A 12,866-nucleotide genomic window follows, 5' to 3' on the forward strand; every position below is an offset into this window, starting at 1 on the left:
GGACTTTAAAAAAGCGTTTTGGGTGCATTTTTTAAAATTGTACATGATTACCCTCTACTTGGAGTCAATGGTAATAACACTTTCTAAATGGCCATTTTGCATTTAGTAAATTCATTGTACATGCACTTATGAAATTTTGCGACCATTTGTACATGTGGAAAGGCAATTGCCTTTAAGTAATTCTGAAAGGATATAAACCATGTTTTCCAGGGCAAAGGTGGTTTTCAGGTTGCAACAAAACTGGTTCTGTTTATATTAATTGATTTATACAGCCATGTTAAAATACTGTAATAAAAAATATAAGTGAAAAGCTTGGAGAATTGTAAACAGGATACTATCAGCAGCAGGGATCCAAATGAGCATAGAAGCAGAATAATCTGATGGAGTCCGCCAAACACAGCATGAATCCTGAGGCAAATCGTGGCAGTAATGGGATTTCTGCAAACGCCAATATGGCCACCTCACGCAATGTAATGATGCCATCATGTCATGTGAAGTGTTGCGTAGGTTGCCTGTCCTGAAGAGGCGGTGGGAGCTGTTTTCCTTTACAGCTCATCACTAGCTGTGAACTACTCCTGCTCGATCCTCACACTGTGGTCCAGCTCGATGTTAGGACTGATGCTTAGGCACCTCGTGCTTGTGCTGATGCTGCACCTTCCCGCACAGCCTAAAAACACGGATGGCTAAAACAAAACCTGCAGCAATGAGATATTAATCCTGTACTCACAGGGCCATCATCCTTTTAGGTGACATCTTCTAGCACTTCATCTGTGAACTCAGGATTAGAGAATTCCGCTGGGTGAGTGTCTCAGTAACACAGGTTTGACATAGGAACACCCTGGTTTTCTGGCAAATGTTTGACAATGAACTCATTAAATGATACCCCATCCTCCTCGCCAATTGTTGTGTGTGGTAATAGACCGTGAAGCATGTAAGTTTGAGAGTACGTTTTTTGATGGACAGAAGCCCGCGTCTTGTAGCTCTTCCTCCAACGGGTTTCCCCTGAAACTAACCCATTGTTGGTGCTGTAATCCTGGATGAAACAATACTACAACATGGAAGGCAATACAAAATTAAACACAGTGTAAGGCATGCAGATACCAAAGAATACAACATAAAGGTAGGACTGTACAAAGGGGTAAACTGATGACTGCATAACACCGCAGGAGGGTAGAGCTAAACACCTTTTCTACAATAGTGGTATGACCCTTTAGGTACATAACGTAATTACTGTTTCAAAAGTTATCTCCACTCTTCTTTGCCTGTCACTAACATTTAGATATTAACTGTGACTATACATTCCTCCTTCTTCTGGGTCTGTTGATGGAAATATCCCTTAAATCAAAAAGACTCAAGTCAAGTAAAGTTTGGAAACCACAAAGGTTTATTGGATTCTTAAAGTGAAATACAAAGTGAAAAAAAAATAGTTACTCATAATGCTTGGTGACTCGATGTAGGGATTTAGCACAAGGCTCAATCAGATACTGCAAAGTGCCTGGCATGAAGTCAAGTCTCAGAGCAAACATATTATAAGTCCACAGCAAGAAACAGACTGATGAAGGTCTTTTTTCTAGATCGGGGCAAACAAGACGTGGCTCATCTCCCAGAAAGAGCATTTTTATAGAAAAAACAAAGTGAAAAATTGCTTTGTCAGCATAAGGTGATCACATAATTTTACAGAATAACAAATACAATCCCAAAATATAATGCAGCAGCAGCATCTTCCACCACCAACCACCATCCCTTGATTGAACTTGATTGAATATTAATACAACCTTTTTGACCTAATGTCATAAGATGTGTCAGTACAAATCTTGCAAAACTTAAAACAATGATAATCTCACATTATGAATAGGTCTACAATGATGCAGGCATAAAGAGCCTATAGTGTGAACAAAGGCTTCCTTTTGAGTTCTTCGAGAACAGCATGTCATGATGTATGAAATGTGAGGAGAAATTAAAGCAAACACTTCATGTCTACATTAGACTCCAAAACAGAGGATGGGCCTAGTTCGGCCATCGTTTGGTCAAGCACAGGAAAATATTGTTCTGTAGAGTGCAGTGTTCTCGTTTGAATGCAAAATTGTCCATCATGTTAGGAAAATATTTTAATAAATCAGAATTATTTTTCTCCAGTTCAAGACAGTGCTCTACCTTGTCAAAGGCAAGGAACTCGCCCTTTCAACTATACATCCAAAAATCACCCTATCTTGTGAATGAGTACCTGGACGTGGAGCCATAGCCACTTCAGGTAATCAGGCTGTGCAGGATTCAACAGTGTGTGTACAGCTCATAGCAAGACAAAATCAAAACAGTGAAGTTTTTTAGAGGTTAGAAAGCAGCTCCTCAAAGGAAACCCCAATGATATGAGTTACTGAATCCAAAGAGACTTGGGTACTTGCTGAATCACCACAGATTCTTCCCTTTAGGTGCCAACTTATATCCCATCACTAAATTGTTGTGTTTCTCAAAGAACTGTTCTAGACTGCAGGAGTAGGTTCAATACACATAAGTTTATTCCAGATAAAATAAGACAGCACCAGTGTCTCCTCGCAGCCACCCCAAGTGCAGTCAGCGGATAACTGCCTCGCCTAGCACACCCAGAGCGAAGTCGATACAACTTTGAATGCATTCAATTTCATAGAATACAAATAGGCCATGCAATAAGATGGGTTCTCAGTTACAGTTCTCCATACCACAGACTCTCCTGTATGCAGCCATCAAAGAGATATGCCAGCTTTTCCCTCAACATGGAGTGCTGGGAAAACTAGTGCTGACTCTGCCATCACCACCCTTTCCTGTTTCCTGTTTCCTGCTGAAATGGGTTCTGATGTATTATGAAGCAATCACTGTTTCTTGTGAAGAGAAGGGTTGGGCAGTTATCACTCTGAATACTAAATTTTAGCGGGCCTAAACACATCCCAGTAATTTCAATACTACCATGTATCTGTCTGACTTCAGCACAATATAGTCAAAACCGCCACCCACCTCTCTGCACCCACACCAACACCCAGCTTTATAGAGGTAAAGAGGCCAATTTGGAGAAGGGATCGTTCCACTAAAGCCAACTGTCAGATCGAAATTCATTAGACTAAGATTCCTACTAGTTTCAGTCGTATTTTTCAAGACTCAAACACACTCTAACAACTTAGGCCCTCATTACAACATTGGCGGTAAAAGCCGCTTACCGCCGTGCAGAAGACCACCAACACATGGCTGCGGCCGCGCAATTCCGCCACAGCTATTCTGACCCACATTTCGGAATCCGCCAAAATTCAGACACCCACACAAGTCCGCCACACCAAAGGTCAGTGATAAACTGGCGAAAACAAAACCTCCAACAGAAAAACGCCCACACTATCACGACACACGAATCCACGCGGCGGTCTTTCAACCGCAGTATTCCATTGGCGGTACACACCGCCGTGCTCAAAATACACACACTCTTACAAAACACAGCCACATTGGAAAATTACAAATACACACACCTGATACACATACACACACCACTCCCACACACCCACTACAATATAAAACACACACACACATCACCCACAAAACCCTACGACAATAAATTCCGAAAGAAGGCCAGAGAGAGACAGCACCAGCAAGAACAACAGCATCCACAGGCACACAACACCATCACCCACAGAGCTTCCACGCACTTCACACAACACACCACTACATATCAGCACACTTATCACCACACACTCCACCCCACACATCACCTACACCACCCCATGGCACGGCAAAGACACCCCAGGTTCTCGGAGGAGGAGCTCAGGGTCATGGTGGAGGAAATCGTCCGGGTAGTGCCACAGCTATTAGGATCACAGGTGCAGCACACCTCAATAGCAAGGAAGATGGAGCTATGGCGAAGAATAGTGGACAGGGTCAACGCAGTGGGACAGCACCCAAGAAATCGGGAGGACATCAGGAAGAGGTGGAACGACGGGGGAAGGTGCGTTCTGTGGTCTCAAGACACCACCAGGTGGTACAGCGGACTGGCGGCGGACCCCCACCTCCTCCCCCACAACTAACAACATGGGAGGAGCAGGTCTTGGCGATTCTGCATCCTGAGGGCCTCGCAGGATTAGGTGGAGGAATGGACTCTGGTAAGTCAAATCTTAATTATTACATCCCCCACCCTACCTGCATGCCAGCACATACCCCCACCCTCACCCTCACCCCCAGCACCCCAACTCCTCACATATGTCCCAACATCACAAACCACCCACCCCAACACCAAGCCCTGCATGCAACAACAAAGCATGGACACCCATCACTAAAGCATGCCCACTGCACATACCCATACAACCCCCTAAACCATCATCACACAAGGTCCCACACAGGAATGCAAGCACTGGGGTACACGGTCACCCACCTATTGCACACCATGACACACACAGATGTAATAACCATCCTTTTATACTCCTGCAGGACCCCTACCCAACGTCACCGGACAGGAGGGTCCACACATGTCCACACCACCAACAGAAGAGGCCCACAGTGATGACAGCAGCTCTGTCCAACTGGATCTAGATGACCAGCCCGGCCCATCGGGGACCTCGGGACAGTCGGTTCCCCTCACCCAGTCACAGGCCACCACAGACCTTCCCCCCTATGGAAAACACCAGCACAGCACCCACCCAGCGGGCCCATACCTCCGTCCCCAGGACACGTCAATCAGCTGTGTGTCCACCACTACAGGGAACCCAGGCTAACCCACCACCCCAACAGCAACAGGGACCTGGGGGCAGTGGCAGTGGGCACACGGTCCAGGGGACGGAGGCCCAGGAACACAGGGGAACTGGGAGGGCTGCTGTGCGACAGGGGTCGGACAGGCCAAGGGAACCCACTCTTCACGAGGCACTCTCCTCCATCATGGGAGCCTACCACCACTCCCAGGAGACGATGGCAACGGTACTGGACAAGTTTCAGGAGACCCAGCGCCTGCAGGAGGAACAGTATATGGGCTTCAGGGAGGAACTCAGAACCATCAGCTCCACCCTGGGCACCACCGTAGGGGAGCTGAAGGAAGTACTCAACACGAGGAGGGACACTGTGGCACTACAAGGGGCCCCTGACACTAGCATGGACGATGAACTGCCCACCACCTCCGCCGGCGCTAGTGGACAGGACGCCCCGCCACAGGACCACCACACCAGCACCCCACCCCCTGCAGAGGGAGACCCACCCCGCAAACGGTCCCTGAGATCCAGGACAAAGACAGAGCACGATGCCAAGACCCCCGCCAAGAAATGAGACCACCCTGATAGTCATCCTATTGTCCCACTTTGTCACCCTGTCCATACTTAAACTGACCCAGCTCCACTTCCTATGCCCATATGGGCAATGCACCTGTGAGACTAATAGACTGGACTCTGCCATGGACATTCCTCCGCCATCACCCCTCACCATTTCACTACCCCCTCCAATATTGAGCACTTAAATAAACACAATTAACGCACAAAACAATCTGGAGTCTGTATGTGATTTCCAAATAGTGTATTAGCAATTACAGTGACAAAATGCTCTTTCAATTGTAATGTCAACATACCTATGTCACACAGCTCTAGTCCATGAGGAATCTAAGCAGATGTCACACAGTGGGACCCACATCTGTGAAATCGTAAGGGAAAGTGACAACTCAGTGATCATACACTGGGTGAAAACGACAGACAGTAGAGAGGTAGTAGTACATGTAGTAGGCAGGTCTGTACTCTTGGAAATATCACTGGAAATATCACTGGAAATATTGCTGGATCACTGAGTCCCTGTTGTTCATGTCTTCTTCCTCTGCTTCCTCATCTTCACTGTCCACAGGCTCCACAGCTGCTACAACACCGCCATCTGGACCATCCTCCAGCAGAAAAGGCACCTGTTGTCGCAAAGCCAAGTTGTGAAGCATACAGCAGGCCACGATGATCTGGCACACCTTCTTTGGTGAGTAGAATAGGGATCCACCTGTCATATGGAGGCACCTGAACCTGGCCTTCAGGAGGCCGAAGGTCCGCTCGATCACCCTCCTAGTTCGCCCATGGGCCTCATTGTAGCATTCCTCTGCCCTTGTCCTGGGATTCCTCACTGGGGTCAGTAGCCATTACAGGTTGGGGTAACCAGAGTCACCTGGAAATGGTGAGGGACAACTGTTAGACACGCACTAACCTGGAGGGATATCCCGAGACCCAGACAACCATTTCCACTGACTTTCTTCCAGGTGCTCACCTAATAGCCACACACGGTGCCTCTGGAGTTGACCCATCACATAAGGGATGCTCCTATTCCGCAGGATGTAGGCGTCATGTACTGAGCCAGGGAACATGGCATTCACATGGGAGATGTACTGGTCTGCCAAACATACCATCTGTACATTCATCGAATTATAACTCTTCCGGTTTCTGTACACCTGTTCATTCCTGTGGGGGGGGACCAAAGGCACATGGGCCCCATCAATGGCACCTATGATGTTGGGGATGTGTCCCAGGGCATAGAAATCACCTTTCACTGTAGACAAATCCTCCACCTGAGGAAAAACTATGTAGCTCTGCATGTGTTTCAGCAGGGCAGACAACACTCTGGACAATACGTTGGAAAACATAGGCTGGGACATCCCTGATGCAATGGCCACTGTTGTTTGAAAAGACCCACTTGCAAGGAAATGGAGCACTGACAGCACCTGCACTTGAGGGGGGATTCCTGTGGGATGGCGGATTGCTGACATCAGGTCTGGCTCCAAATGGGTGCACAGTTCCTGGATTGTGGCACGGTCAAGCCTGTATGTGATAATCACATGTCGCTCCTCCATTGGCGACAGGTCCACCAACGGTCGGTACACCAGAGGATGCCGCCATCTCCTCACATGTCCCAGCAGACGGTGCCTATGAAGGAGAACAGCGAGCACAGAGTCAAACAACTCAGAGGTATGTACCCACAGTTTACACGGTACACAATTCATACACAAAAGATGGCCTGGATGTGTGTAGTGTCTAGGCCTAGGTATGTGTGACGCAGTTGAAAATGAAGCCATGGTGGCCCCTGAAATGGCAGCTGCCTGACCTGTAAAGTGGGACAATGGGATGTGAGGTAACTGCGCTGGCATTGTACACCGTCGCGGTAGGCGGTCGAAGACCGCAGCGCAATGCTGCATTGGTTAACATTGGACCCTATGGGTCCCAGGAGCCAATGACGATGTACGCCGGCGGTGGCGGTACGCACCGCTGTGGACGTGACCGCCATGAGGGCATCACAGCAGCCACAAGGGGGTGAGTACACTCTCATTCTGATGACTTTGCGTGCAGTGGAGGTGTCTGGGTGGGGATGGTGGGCTGTGGGTTTCCCTAGGTCAGGGCGAGTTCCGTAGGCAAGGGCCCTCCGTAAGGCAGGCCATGTGGCACCCCACCCCACCTCTGTAGAGTGCCAAGTACTCCTAGTCATGCCCCTGTATCATCTATGTGTGCAGATGTCGTCCATAGCCTTGTAGGCCATTTCCCAGGAATGGAACAGTGGACCCCAAGAGCGCGGCGTAGTGCAGGGGGCATCTGTGTCTGTCGCGTCCGCCAACGGTAGCGGTAATGCATGCACTCAACATGTCTTTCTTCTTTCGCCCCCCCCCTTTTTGTGGTCTCCCTGTTCTTGTGTGGATTAGCATCATCAGGCGGAGGAGCAGTGGCACCAGAGCACGAGGGAGCTGCATCCCACATGGCTCTGGAGGGCGAGACTACGGACTCAGAGTTCACCAGTTGGATGGAGGGCGAGGGGAACTCCACGGCGGGGACAGGAGCTGACACCAGCGACACGGACTCATCCTCTGATGGGAGCTCCCTTGTGGTGGCGGCAACATCTGTGCCCCCGCATCTACAGATACAGCCGCCACCCCCCCTACCAGCACCGCCCTCCCAGCAGCCCCTCAGCCTTTGCCCCGTGCCCGCTCACCCAGGAGGGTGGGCATCACCTTTGCCCCAGGCACCTCAGGCCCTGCCCCAGTCACCCCTGCTGCCCTCAGTGAGGAGGCCATTGACCTCCTCAGGTCCCTCACTTTTGGGCAGTCTACCATTTTGAATGCCATCCAGGGTGTAGAGAGGCAGTTGCAAAAAACTAATGCATTCCTGGAGGGCATTCATTCTGGTCAGGTGGTCCTTCAGCGAGCTTTTCAGACTCTGGCCTCAGCACTGATGGCAGCCATTGTCCCCGTCTCTAGCCTCCCCCCTCCAACTTCCTCCACCCAGGCCCAATCCCCTGTACCTCAGCCTATCCCAAGCACACCTACAGACCAGCATGCACACACGTCAACACACAAAGGAAGTTCTGGCAAACATAAGCACCACACATCCCACAGGCACTCATGCAAGCATCACACACATGCAGACACACCAACATCCACTGCCTCCACTGTGTCCCCCTCCTCCTCGTCTCCCTCCTCCCTCCCAGTCTCGTCTACACTCACACCTGCATGCACTACCTCTACAGCCACTACGTCCCTCTCCAGCACACCCACCACCACACCCCGCACACGTGCACTCACCACCCCACTACCATTCACGCGTCCCCTGTGTCCTCTCCCAGTGTGTCTGTGACGCCCCCTCCCAAGATACACAAACGCAGGCACACACCCACCCAACAGCCATCCACCTCACAACAGCCTCCAGCGCATGCACCTTCACCCAAAGTCACCAAATGTACACCTCCTACAACCACCACCTCTTCCTCCACTCCCAAACCCCCTCCAGCTACCCGTCCCAGTGTGTCCAAAAAACATTTCCTGTCCACCCTTGACCTCTTTCCCACACCTCCCCCACCTCGTCCGTCTCCTAGGTCCCGAACTAGCACCTCAGCCACAACATCTCCGGGACCAGTGGTGCCTGTAGTCACCGGAATCTGGAGTGCACTGGCCACCAGGGCAGCCAGTGTGGCACGGAGCCACAGCACAGACAGTCCCCCACCTGTGAAGCATCAGAAGTTGGCCACTGCCCGGCGGGAGAGGGGGTAGACTCCAGCCACCAAAGCCGCTCCCAGGGGTCCCGGTGGGAGTGTGGAGTCAGCTGGGACAACTTCCAAGGTGGGGAAGGGCCACAAGAAACCCAGCAATTCTGGGAAGAGCAGCACGGTGGAGAAGACCGCCATCATCCCCGATGCCCAGGAGCCCACCTCCAGCACAAGCCCAGCTGCCCGGGACAGGACCACCAGCACTAGCCAAGCTGCCCAGGAGGCCACCGCCAGCACCAGCCCAGCTGCCCAGGAGGCCACCGCCAGCACCAGCCCAGCTGCCCAGGAGGCCACCGTTAGCACCAGCCCAGCCGCCCAGGAGGCCACCGCCAGCACCAGCCCATCTGCCCAGGAGGCCACCACCAGCACTAGCACCGCTGGGCCATGAAGGACCGCCAGCACAAGCCCTGCTGGGCCATGAAGGACCACCAGCACAAGCCCCGCTGGACCATGAAGGACCACCAGCACAAGCCCCGCTGGGCCATGAAGGACCGCCAGCAGCTGAGATCCTGCAATGGAGACTGCCATCTCAAGCACCGCAGAACAGGGCACTGCCAACTCAAGCACCGCTGAACAGGGCACCACCGTCTCAAGCACCGCTGAACAGGGCACCGCCAACTCAAGCACCGCTGAACAGGGCACCGCCAACTCAAGCACCGCTGAACAGGGCACCGCCGTCTCAAGCACCGCTGTACAGGGCACCGCCATCTCAAGCACCGCTGAACAGGGCACCGCCATCTCAAGCACCGCTGAACAGGGCACCACCAACTCAAGCACCGCTGAGCAGGGCACCGCCAACTCAAGCACCGCTGAACAGGGCACCGCCGTCTGAAGCACCGCTGAACAGGGCACCGCCATCTCAAGCACCGCTGAACAGGGCACCGCCAACTCAAGCACCGCTGGCCCATGAGCGGCAAGGGTACTGACGCAACTGAGTCCGTCACGGGGTGAATGATGCACTCCGGGCACCATGCCCCCCCAGAACCAGTGGAGACTGTCATCCACTACCTCTGTCCTTAGCAGGATGAAGCACTCTGGCCACTATGCCCCCTCCAGAACCAGTGGAGACTGTCATCCACTACCCCAATCCTTGGCAGGATGAAGCACTCTGGGCACCATGCCCCCTCCAGAACTAGTGGAGGCTGTCATCCACTACCCCAATCCTTAGCAGGATGAAGCACTCTGGGCACCATGCCCCCTCCAGAACCAGTGGAGACTGTTATCCACTTGTGAGACTGTGGCTTTGCACTCCCCAGGATATGGCAGTGGGCAACCCACCCACTGTAGAGACTAAGAGACTGTGGCTTTGCACTCCCCAGGATTGAACAGTGGGCAACCCACCGACTGTAAAGACTTGAGAGACTGTGGCTTTGCACTCCCCAGGATATGGCAGGGGGCAACCCACCCACTGTAGAGACTTGAGAGACTGTGGCTTTGCACTCCCCAGGATATGGCAGTGGGCAACCCACCCACTGTAGAGACTTGAGAGACTGTGGCTTTGCACTCCCTAGGATTGAACAGTGGGTAACCCACCCACTGTAGAGACTTGAGAGACTGTGGCTTTGCACTCCCCAGGATGTAACAGTGGGCATGTGGCCCCCTCGTGGATTTGGCATCGTGCACTCAAGCAGCTGAGGTGCCCCCCCTTTCCCTCCCCCTGAGGTGCCTGTTTAGTTGCTGTCTGATGCCCCTGCAGTGTTCCCTCTGTCATGGTCGGGGATCTTGTGTGGGCCTCGCCCATACCATGTGGGCCCAGTGTTCCACGGGCTTTCTTAGAGCACTATCTGGACTACTATGCTTGGTATATATTATGTACATGGTGTATTTATATATTTCTGCCTACTTGCTTTTAATATATTACAATGGTTACACTCATTTTCTAGTGTCTTTGCATTCTTCCAAGGGGTTTGGGGGGTGTAACTGTGATGTATTGATATGCATTAGTGTGTGTGTTGTAGTGGGTGAGGGTGGGGGTGTTGCGTGTGTGTGTCCCTGTTTTTTGCCACCCCCTCCCCTGTGTCGTAGGTGCAGTACTCACCGTGGTCTTCACCGCCGGCGTTCGTGCTCCTGGTAGAGGAGCAGGAAGACTATTGCAGGGAGAATTTGGAGTTCCGGGTCCATGGCGTCCTCGTTCCTCGTGGGGTGTGTAGAGGTGAGCGTTTTCCCTTCTGGATTCCTGTTTCCCCTGTGTTTTTATCCGCGGTGAATCCGCCCCGGAAAAAGTGGCAGATTGGCCTGACATAATAGTGTGGGCGGTACATTGTCTCCCGTCTGTCTGTTGGCGGTGACCGCCACGCTGTTTGTTTGTACCGCTGTGGCGGTCGGAGTGTTAAAGTGGCTGTCTTTGTTGGCGGTCTCCGCCACGATCGTAATTGCAAAAACAATTCCGCCTGCCTGTTGCCGGTCTTACCGCCGCTTTAACACCGACCGCCAGGGTTGTAATGACCACCTTAGTGTCATGTAAATGCTATTATCTGCATATGACCTTATTTGGTAGATTTGAGGAAGAAGCTTTTACTCCCCTACTTTATACGGATTGGAGTACACATAGTTGGTAAGGCCATAAATGCAGGTCTCCAAGAGGTGAATCGTTGGTTGACCTCAAGACTGTTAAAATATAGAAACCTAGCAACCAAAGAATTAAACAACTGAAATAGTGAACAACTTTCAACACTGCCAGGAAATAAGGAAACAACTAGTGAATGTACCAGGCACCGTTAGATTTCCAGCCTGAAGACCCTCCGAGTTGAAAAAATATATATCTGACTCTATTCTAATCTATTAACCAGGATGTTTGGTCAATTCTTACACTCGTATTGGTGTTTCAAGTTTATGGGAGAGATTGAACTGCTGTATGCAATAATTCTGTGTAACATCCTGGAAGACGAAGCAAACCGCTTGCACCCACTGACTTTTTGCGTTAGCTGAAGAGAACAAATTGCTTTGGGTAATATTTTAGTATAAGTCTTAGGAGGACAGAGCGAATGTAGATTGAACCAAAGCAGTTGCAGCTCCTCTGCTATGGCAGAGGAGTATCGCCCCCCGCCCCCCAGCGAGCAGCAGCCTCTGCAATCCTTTATCAATGAAACAATAATAAACTGTGTTAATTATCGTTTTGTTGTTAAAGGGGAGGGGCCATGGAGGATGACGGGGACGAGGGGGAGTGCACTATGCACTCCTCCCAGTGCGCATGTGTGTTTGGCCGGCCATCTCGGCCCGGGCAAACACACATGCTCACTGTGCTATCTTCAACTCTGTACTGTGTTATCGGGCTCTAGAGAGCAGGCACAGCCTCCCAGTCTGCCTGGGAGCGCCCTGGCTGGGTGCTGGGGCTAATCCTAATACTGCTTTCATGAAGCGTTCGGATTGGCTGAGATCAGGCTGGGAGACTGTGCCTACTTTCAGTGACCAAGATAGAGGAGTGGTGCGGTGGCAGAGCAGGTCTGGTTTTTTTGTTGTTGTAAAATTAAGTGATTTTGTGTGTCCCCTGAACGCCACACGCCCCTTTACTGCGCAGCAAGCCACGACTGAACCAAAGTTTGGTTGTTCCTTCGGACGCTGTTTTGCACTTTTTGCCATGCGTAAATCTCTAACTCTGGACAATAATTAGCAACAACTAGCCAATAGTTCCAGTGGTTTTTAGCATTCTAGTTCATTTTTCAATCATTGGATGAATTGTTCTTTTTAACACTGGACGGGATCGGTAAGTTAATACTTTTTTTTATTTTCATTATTATAAAGCTACGAAAACCGCGGTGAATTTTGTAATGGTTTTGTTAAATCAACAAATAAGAAATTTTAAGACTATTACTCAGTTGCTCTTTACTATTTAAAATAGAGCTGCACTTACCCATGTTCACATTAATAGGTTGGATTTGCTT

Source organism: Pleurodeles waltl, chromosome 8 (genome assembly GCF_031143425.1).
Source record: "Pleurodeles waltl isolate 20211129_DDA chromosome 8, aPleWal1.hap1.20221129, whole genome shotgun sequence".
Lineage (NCBI taxonomy): Eukaryota > Metazoa > Chordata > Amphibia > Caudata > Salamandridae > Pleurodeles > Pleurodeles waltl.